Source organism: Mus caroli, chromosome 18 (assembly GCF_900094665.2).
Source record: "Mus caroli chromosome 18, CAROLI_EIJ_v1.1, whole genome shotgun sequence".
Lineage (NCBI taxonomy): Eukaryota > Metazoa > Chordata > Mammalia > Rodentia > Muridae > Mus > Mus caroli.
In genome coordinates, this window is record NC_034587.1 from 79,500,795 (window position 1) to 79,507,820 (window position 7,026).

A 7,026-nucleotide genomic window follows, 5' to 3' on the forward strand; every position below is an offset into this window, starting at 1 on the left:
CCATTATAGAAAACCACACCCAATTAGATGGAGACCATTATAGAAAACCACACCCAATTAGATGGAGACCATTATAGAAAACCACACCCAAGCAAAATTCAGAGTTGTGAGACCAAGGCCCACTGGATGCATCTACAAAACACTCCCGCGCCTAAGGCTTAGGAAATGTTGTGGAAAGGGGGTGGAAAGACTGTAAAAGCCAGATGATCTAGGGACAGTGTCTCCTAGAAACATCAGAAGCTACACCCGTAACGTCTTACCATCATGGCTGCTCAAAAGTGAGCTTAATAAGGGTGTCATCGGTTGACATGGCAAATTGGATAAGGGAAAGTCTTTGAGGTCTTAACCCTACACAAAGGACTACCAACAACTGGAAAAGCTTGGATCAGGAGAGGTGGTCCTCCCCTGAGAAGAACACACCACTTGGTGGTGTATTGACAAATGGTCAGCCCTGAAAACCAACCACACATGCAAGTAACATTATATGGACTTATAAAGTTATAGTTTGGAATATATATGTTTCTACACATAAGCATGCAATAACAATTAGTAATGTTGAAGGAAGGTGGGGAGGGTTATATGGGAGGATTTGGAAGGAGAAATGTTGTAATTTAAGTATAAGCTAAAGAACAAGCAAACAAAAGAAACAAAACAGCCCTTCCCCCTAGCCTCTGCTTCAGAACCAGGTTATCTCTGTCCTGAGCAGATGAACGTTCGGATAACTCACTTCTCTATTATGAATATTCACTTTACAGTTGGCTCAAGGAGTTTTTCCCCTAAGGGTCATGAGCCTTTACACATGGGGACTTTAGCGTGCAGGGTTCAGACATGGCGGCTCTAACACAAGTGAGTTCCTAACCTGGCTCTTCTGACACTTTATCAGCAAGACAGAAAGAAAAATATTTGCTTACCTGACATTGGAGACAATTTACCTTTGGTGAGAATTCTGAAAACCTTCCAGCTCTGTCTAATTCTCTGCTGCTTGCATTTAACACCAGCAATGTCTCCTCAGTAGATTCTGTGAAAGCACTCAGTTTATTACTCCTACATCTATATATGTGTCATAGCGTGTGCATACACACAGATACACAGACGCACACAGATTCATGCACACACACACATACAATATTAAATATAAAATAAAAATTTCAGCCAACTTGCAAGATTTTCTCCTGTGAGATTCAAGACTTCTAGCTAAGTCAGAGTTCTAACAACTTTCTAAGAAAACTCAGAGGTGTCGGGTTCTTTCTCAAGACCCTGCTATAAAGCCAGGGTTTACTGACCCCGTCACTGTAGCGCCGGAAGCACCGACTGAGGAGGGCCATGGTCTTTGAGGCATACACCCATGACGTCTGTATTTTGTATTCACCATGATGGTGGCTTTATCCAAATCCTTAGAAGTTATGAACAAGGCTTCCTTCCTCTAGATCCTCTTACAAATAGTAACTGATTTCTCCCAATTCCAGTTCTGTCAAAGAAACATGTTGGTGGCATCAGCCAATACAGAAGCAGCCCGGGGCTGGTGAGATGGCTCAGTGGGTAAGAGCACCCGACTGCTCTTCTGAAGGTCCAGAGTTCAAATCCCAGCAACCACATGGTGGCTCACAACCATCTGTAACGAGTTCTGGCGCCCTCTTCTGGAGTGTCTGAAGACAGCTACAGTGTACTTACATATAATAAATAAATAAATCTTAAAAAAAAAAAACAAAAAAAAACAGAAGCAGCCCGATTCTGATTATTTAGGTCACAGGTATGAGCCTACCAGGCATAATCAGATCCAACCCAGGGCCTTGATGATAGCAGCGGACAAGAGGTACAGATTCCACTTGACTATATTTCCCCCATTTCTTCCCTTCCTGCTACCTTCTTTGTCTGCCTCTGACAAAACCCAAAGGCTTAGGTGATTTGTCTCCTGCTCTCTAGGCGTGGAAAGCCACCACTCCTTGGGCAAACAAGCCCAGGGGAAGGGTTCCCACAGTGGCCACAGCACTTAGGGTTCTGATTCCCTACCATGCCCTTGCCCACCTGGAGGTTATGTGGCCATTGCAGACTTCAGAGACACGGGTCACTGGAATCTTGAGCTATCATGTGCTCCGGGAGTTAAGGAGACCAATATAAGCATCTGCAGTGGTCTATTCAAACTAAGGGCTTTCCACAGGAAACCCGTGCAGAAACTCAGTGCCTCTGGGGCTCCCATGGCTGCTCTTCCTGAGGAAGAGCTGTACAGAAGCAGATGCATCTAAGAAAGGCACCCTCCTACCAGAAAAGATGGACTCACAGGTATGGGGCAAGAAACTATGGGAGACTCCACCTAGCCAGGGAGCAGCAGACCACGGGGTTTTGCTTTGGAACCAAGCAAGATTTTTTTTTAATTTGTTTGTTTGTTTGGTTGGTTGGTTTTGGGTTTGCTTGTTTTGGATTGATTGATTTATCTTTATTTGAGGAAATAAGTTGGCAAAATTTGAAAGTAGTAACAGAGTCTGTGTTAAATCTTCCTGGCTTTCTTCAGTAATGAAAGGACGCAGGGAAACGCTGGAAGTAGGACCAGAGATGCAAGGAACCCTGGAGGGCTTCCACTTCATCTTCCTACCTAAATGGACCAATTTTATTCTACCTTTTAGGGAAAGGGTTTTCTGACTTTTTTTTTTTTTTGAAATGTCCTGCTGGCCGATGATTTTCTGAATCACACTAATACAGTCTTAGCCCGGAGGTTTTAAGACCTGCCCTCAGTGCCAAGGAAATAGCCTTGAAAAAAAGATTTCTTTTCCTTTTAAAAGTCATTTTGTAAGTTACTGTGCAGAACGATGGGCTTCGTTATGACATCTTAGTGTGTGTACATCAGTATACTTTTGTTTTTCGTATTTTACCCCTATGATTCCATTCTCCCCCTAAAATCCTAAATCCTAAATCTTATGTTTGCATGACACATCGCTTCCAGTGCTCCCTAGCCCTTGTGTTTAGATCTCTTCCTCTCCTCCCCTTGCCTCACCTCTCCTAGCCTTGCCCTGTCATGCCCCTCCTCTCCTCTCCCCTCCCTTCCCCTCCTCTCCTCTCTCCTGTCCTCTTTTCTCCCCTCCCCTTCCCTATCCCCCTCCCCGCCTTTCCCCTCCCCTCTCCTCTCCTCTTTTCCTCCCCTCCCCCTCCCCCTCCTCCTCCCTCTTCCCTCCTCCCATCCCCTGCTCTCCGGACTCCTGGCTCTTGAACACAAGTTTACTCTTAGGTCCAGAATGCAGATGGCAGTGCTGTGCATGTGGGCCCTGTGAGGCTACTTGCAGGTCTTGCAGAGCAAGTGAGGGCATGTTGGCCTTGGCTATGGGGTTAAGTTCCTGTTTGGGGACAGAGCAGCGCCCTCTAGTTTCTCTAGGATGCCTCTCCCCAGCCCAGCATCAACTCCCTGCAAACACTACCATGCATCCGCTCATCCTCCGTGCTGCTGCTCCTCTTGGACCGTCCGCCTCGGGTAACCAGGGAAACAGGTTGCCACGGTAACCGGGTCCAGGTTGCCTCGCCCAAGAGCTGCTGTGCCCCGCGGGTGCTGCTGCCAGGACCAGCCACCAGGAGCCAGGCCAGTCAGAGAGCTCTTCCTGGGCAGTGCTCTTTCCTCATTTCCACCGGTGCCCCTTTCTGCTACCTTTGTTCTCCCCTGGCCCAAGGAAATAAAATGAATGAAGACCCCTATCCACACAGGAGCTGTTTAGGTAGTTAGCAGGTAATTTAATTCCCACTGAAAAGCTTTGGGCACGCTGGCTGCAGTTGGCTCCTGGGAGGTACTCTGCGTCCCTGGCATGCAGCACGGTGGGCGGGAGGCAGGGCCCGCAGGGGCCTGGCTGCAGGAGCTGCTTGGCTTGCCAGGCGATTATAGCCAAACCAGCCAGGTTTTTGAAAGGGACTGTCCCACCCTCCCGTCTGTTGGCATCTCTAATTTTTAGCGTTCATGGGGCGGCAGGGTTGGCGAGCTCTAGACAGTAAATATAGAATCTAAATGTTACTAACAGGAAATTTGGCAAAGCAGTTTGGTCTAACAGGCCTTTCCAGGCATGAGCTGACAGGCAGGCCCTCATCCAGTTTGAGGGTGTCCCCTCCAGAGGACTGCCAGGGGAAAGCAGGAAGTGTCAGCTCAGCAGACAGACCTCCTCCAGTATAGGCCTTTCTCTGTTCCCCAGATACCATCCTGGGCCTAAGGCTAGAGCAAACGCGCAGGCCTGTGAAGAGGAGACATTCACCAGGAATGCCAGTTCACTCCCCAGTGGGAAACAAACGCCTGCAGGTGCTCTTTTCTCCATCTCAGGCGCCTACGCACAGCGTGCTGAATGCAGCGATGTTAAATGCTGGGTCACCTACATCTCTCCATAAATACCACAGGATGCTCTTCTTAAGATGGGGAATTAGCCCAAAATATCTACTGTGTTACATGCGTGTGTGCGCGCGCGCGCGCGCACACACACACACACACACACACACACACACAAAACTTAAATGTTTCCCCTAGGAGACCTTTCCAAGCAGTGTCCAGGAAAACCCAAATAGCTCTAGGCCCTCTGGCCCAACCTCCTCTGAGCCACGTGGCTGAAGATCAGTTGATTGGTGCCCAGCACCGACTCTCCATGGAAGCGCTTTTCTTTGGCAAAGGCAGACGTCTTCCTGCTGTCTTATTTTCAAAGCAAAATAATTGGCCAGGAAGCCCAGCAAAAGGGTCCTTATTCTCAAAGTCTGGAAAACAATAAAGAATTCAAGCTATCTGAGGAAAAAACAATTCTGAAGCCTTAATGATTAAGAAACAATAGTGCTTTATTTTAATAATTATTGTGGACACAGAAGAATTGTAGCCTGCCTGCTAGTGTACAGGACCTTTTCAGGTTTTTAAGGAACACCACACAACATCATGTGAGCCCAATAAAAGAAAATAGAAAAGAACATGTGTACAACATGTCTGTGTTTAAACTCTGGGTAGAAGGATGGCTCATTCAGATGGCTCTGAAGGATTAGAGGCAAAATCCTCTCTCACCATCCCCAACTCTTAGTGTTTCACGTGGGTGGGACAAACAGCTCCTGCCACAGACAACTGGACATTTTAGAAGACTAGAAATATTAGTCTCCTGAATTAGTCACTTTTATTTATCATGATATTTGGGGGATATGGGAATTCAAACAAAGGAAATGCCAGTGCTAAGACCTTGTATATTTTGAGACAACTCTGTTCTGTCCCCCACAGCTTAGGACAGGCTGGACCTTACCGCAGATGGATTGTGTGGGGCGTTCAGCAGAAAAGTGTGACTTGAATCTTAGATTGTTCGTTGACTCAGATAATTTCTTGTGTCTCTGTTTCCTCATTTGGTTGTTTCTGTTTTGTTCACTCTGTCCTAAGCAATAGCTACAAAGCAAGGCTTTCCAAACCTGGTCTACTTGTAACCTCTTTTTTTGCTGGAGAATTGTGGTGTGTGTGTGTGTGTGTGTGTGTGTGTGTGTAATTCCAAGTCTATAGATGTATAAACTAGGTACACAAATCAAACATTATTGGACAATAACTCATCAGGAAATTTTTTTATAAAACTCTTGGTATAAGTATAACCTTACGATTTATTAAAGACAAAAGTGAATCTGCACAGTAATGAGATGGATATGTTTGCTTATTTTTATATCAATAATTAAATCTTGGCTGAGGATTTGATCCTGCAGGATGCAGAACATCTCTAGTGTTTTTCAGAGTTGATCATTATTTTGATTTCATAATCACTAGTGCTGAGGAAGGCATTTTGCATAAATATGTAGTACAAAATGGTAGAAGTATATTTAGGGCCATTTCAGAAACGGCTGAAATTCTGTCCTAATCCCAAGCCAAAATTCATGGAGTGGTTTCTCTCTCTCTCTCTCTCTCTCTCTCTCTCTCTCTCTCTCTTTCTTTCTTTTTTTTTTCATGAAACTTCAGTGAGCAGCTCAAACAGCCAATTTAAAAATCTAGCATCTTAATGCTATGCAATCCTAAAATACATCAGTTTGATGCTCACACGCCGAGGACGATGGTATGAATGTGAACAGTCTATGTTTCCTGTAGTTAAACTATTATGTTTCTGTGCGAGCGGATCACTTGCACTTGCAGTGAAAACACTGTGGTTTGCAGCACAGAACAGTCTTAAGTCTGAGCAGAGGTCTTCAGCCGGTGTGGCAGCATGAACAATGTAAACTAACTGAATGCCAAGTGTTCAGAACCAAGGCAGGGCCTCCGTGAAGTCAGCCAGCACGGCACGAGTGAGCGCGGATGGAGCCTCACCACTCATTGCAAACTTGACTTTGAATCAACTTCTGCTCCTTGAGTGTTCAGCAATCTTTTACCAGCGGCAGCAATTTTCCACAACCCCCATGTTAAGCTATGCAGCCACATATGGTATGTCAGTCCACAGTTTAGGAAGCTGTGGAATAGAGGAGGAGAAGAGCTTATAAGATATCCTGACCTCCCGAACCTTGTATTTTGCCATGGGGGAAAAGAGCCATAAATTATTTACACCAAACGTACAACAGGTCAGGCAGTCCCAAGGGCTTTGAAGGAAAATGAGAAGGTTGGAAGGATGGGGGTGGAATTTCATTTGTCACTGGGGGATTCTGCAATAACTGACCTAGGTGGCTTGAGACTCAGCAGGTGGTTGACCCTAAAAAGTGAAGCTCACTGTAACACCTCATAAAGAGAAGGAGGAAGAGACTCGTATGGAGAGCCTCAGGACAGGCATCCAGGTGACAGCTTGTGACAGGCAGAGTCGCGGACAAGGGGAAGAAGCCTCCGTAAGCTAAGGGTTGCCCAAGGATGGGAGAGACACCTGACTATTTGCCTGGAAGGAGCACAATGGAGCCCTTTCCTGCAGACACTGTAGCTGTGGCCTCCAGAGTTAGATCAATGCCTTTCTGATGTTTGTGGGGTGAGGACCTGGTGCTTTGTGTAGCCATCTCAGGAAGCTGATGTGGTTCCCATTGCATAGGTGGAGAATCTATGCCTAGAGAGCTGGTATAAACTGTCTAAACTCATATAGCTCAGGA

At 46.1% G+C, this 7,026-nt stretch overlaps 1 long non-coding RNA gene across 1 annotated transcript in view; it reads right to left on the minus strand.

The window, feature by feature from the left end:
• The window catches only part of LOC110285145, an 8,211-nt gene extending 4,743 nt beyond the window's left edge, over positions 1 to 3,468 (minus strand). The window contains exons 1-2 of the long non-coding RNA XR_002377024.1: positions 3,408 to 3,468; positions 912 to 1,018 (exon numbers count right to left, since the gene is read on the minus strand). This is a non-coding gene — a long non-coding RNA (uncharacterized LOC110285145). The remainder of the gene's footprint in view (positions 1 to 911; positions 1,019 to 3,407) is intronic.
• Positions 3,469 to 7,026: the final 3,558 nt, after the last annotated feature.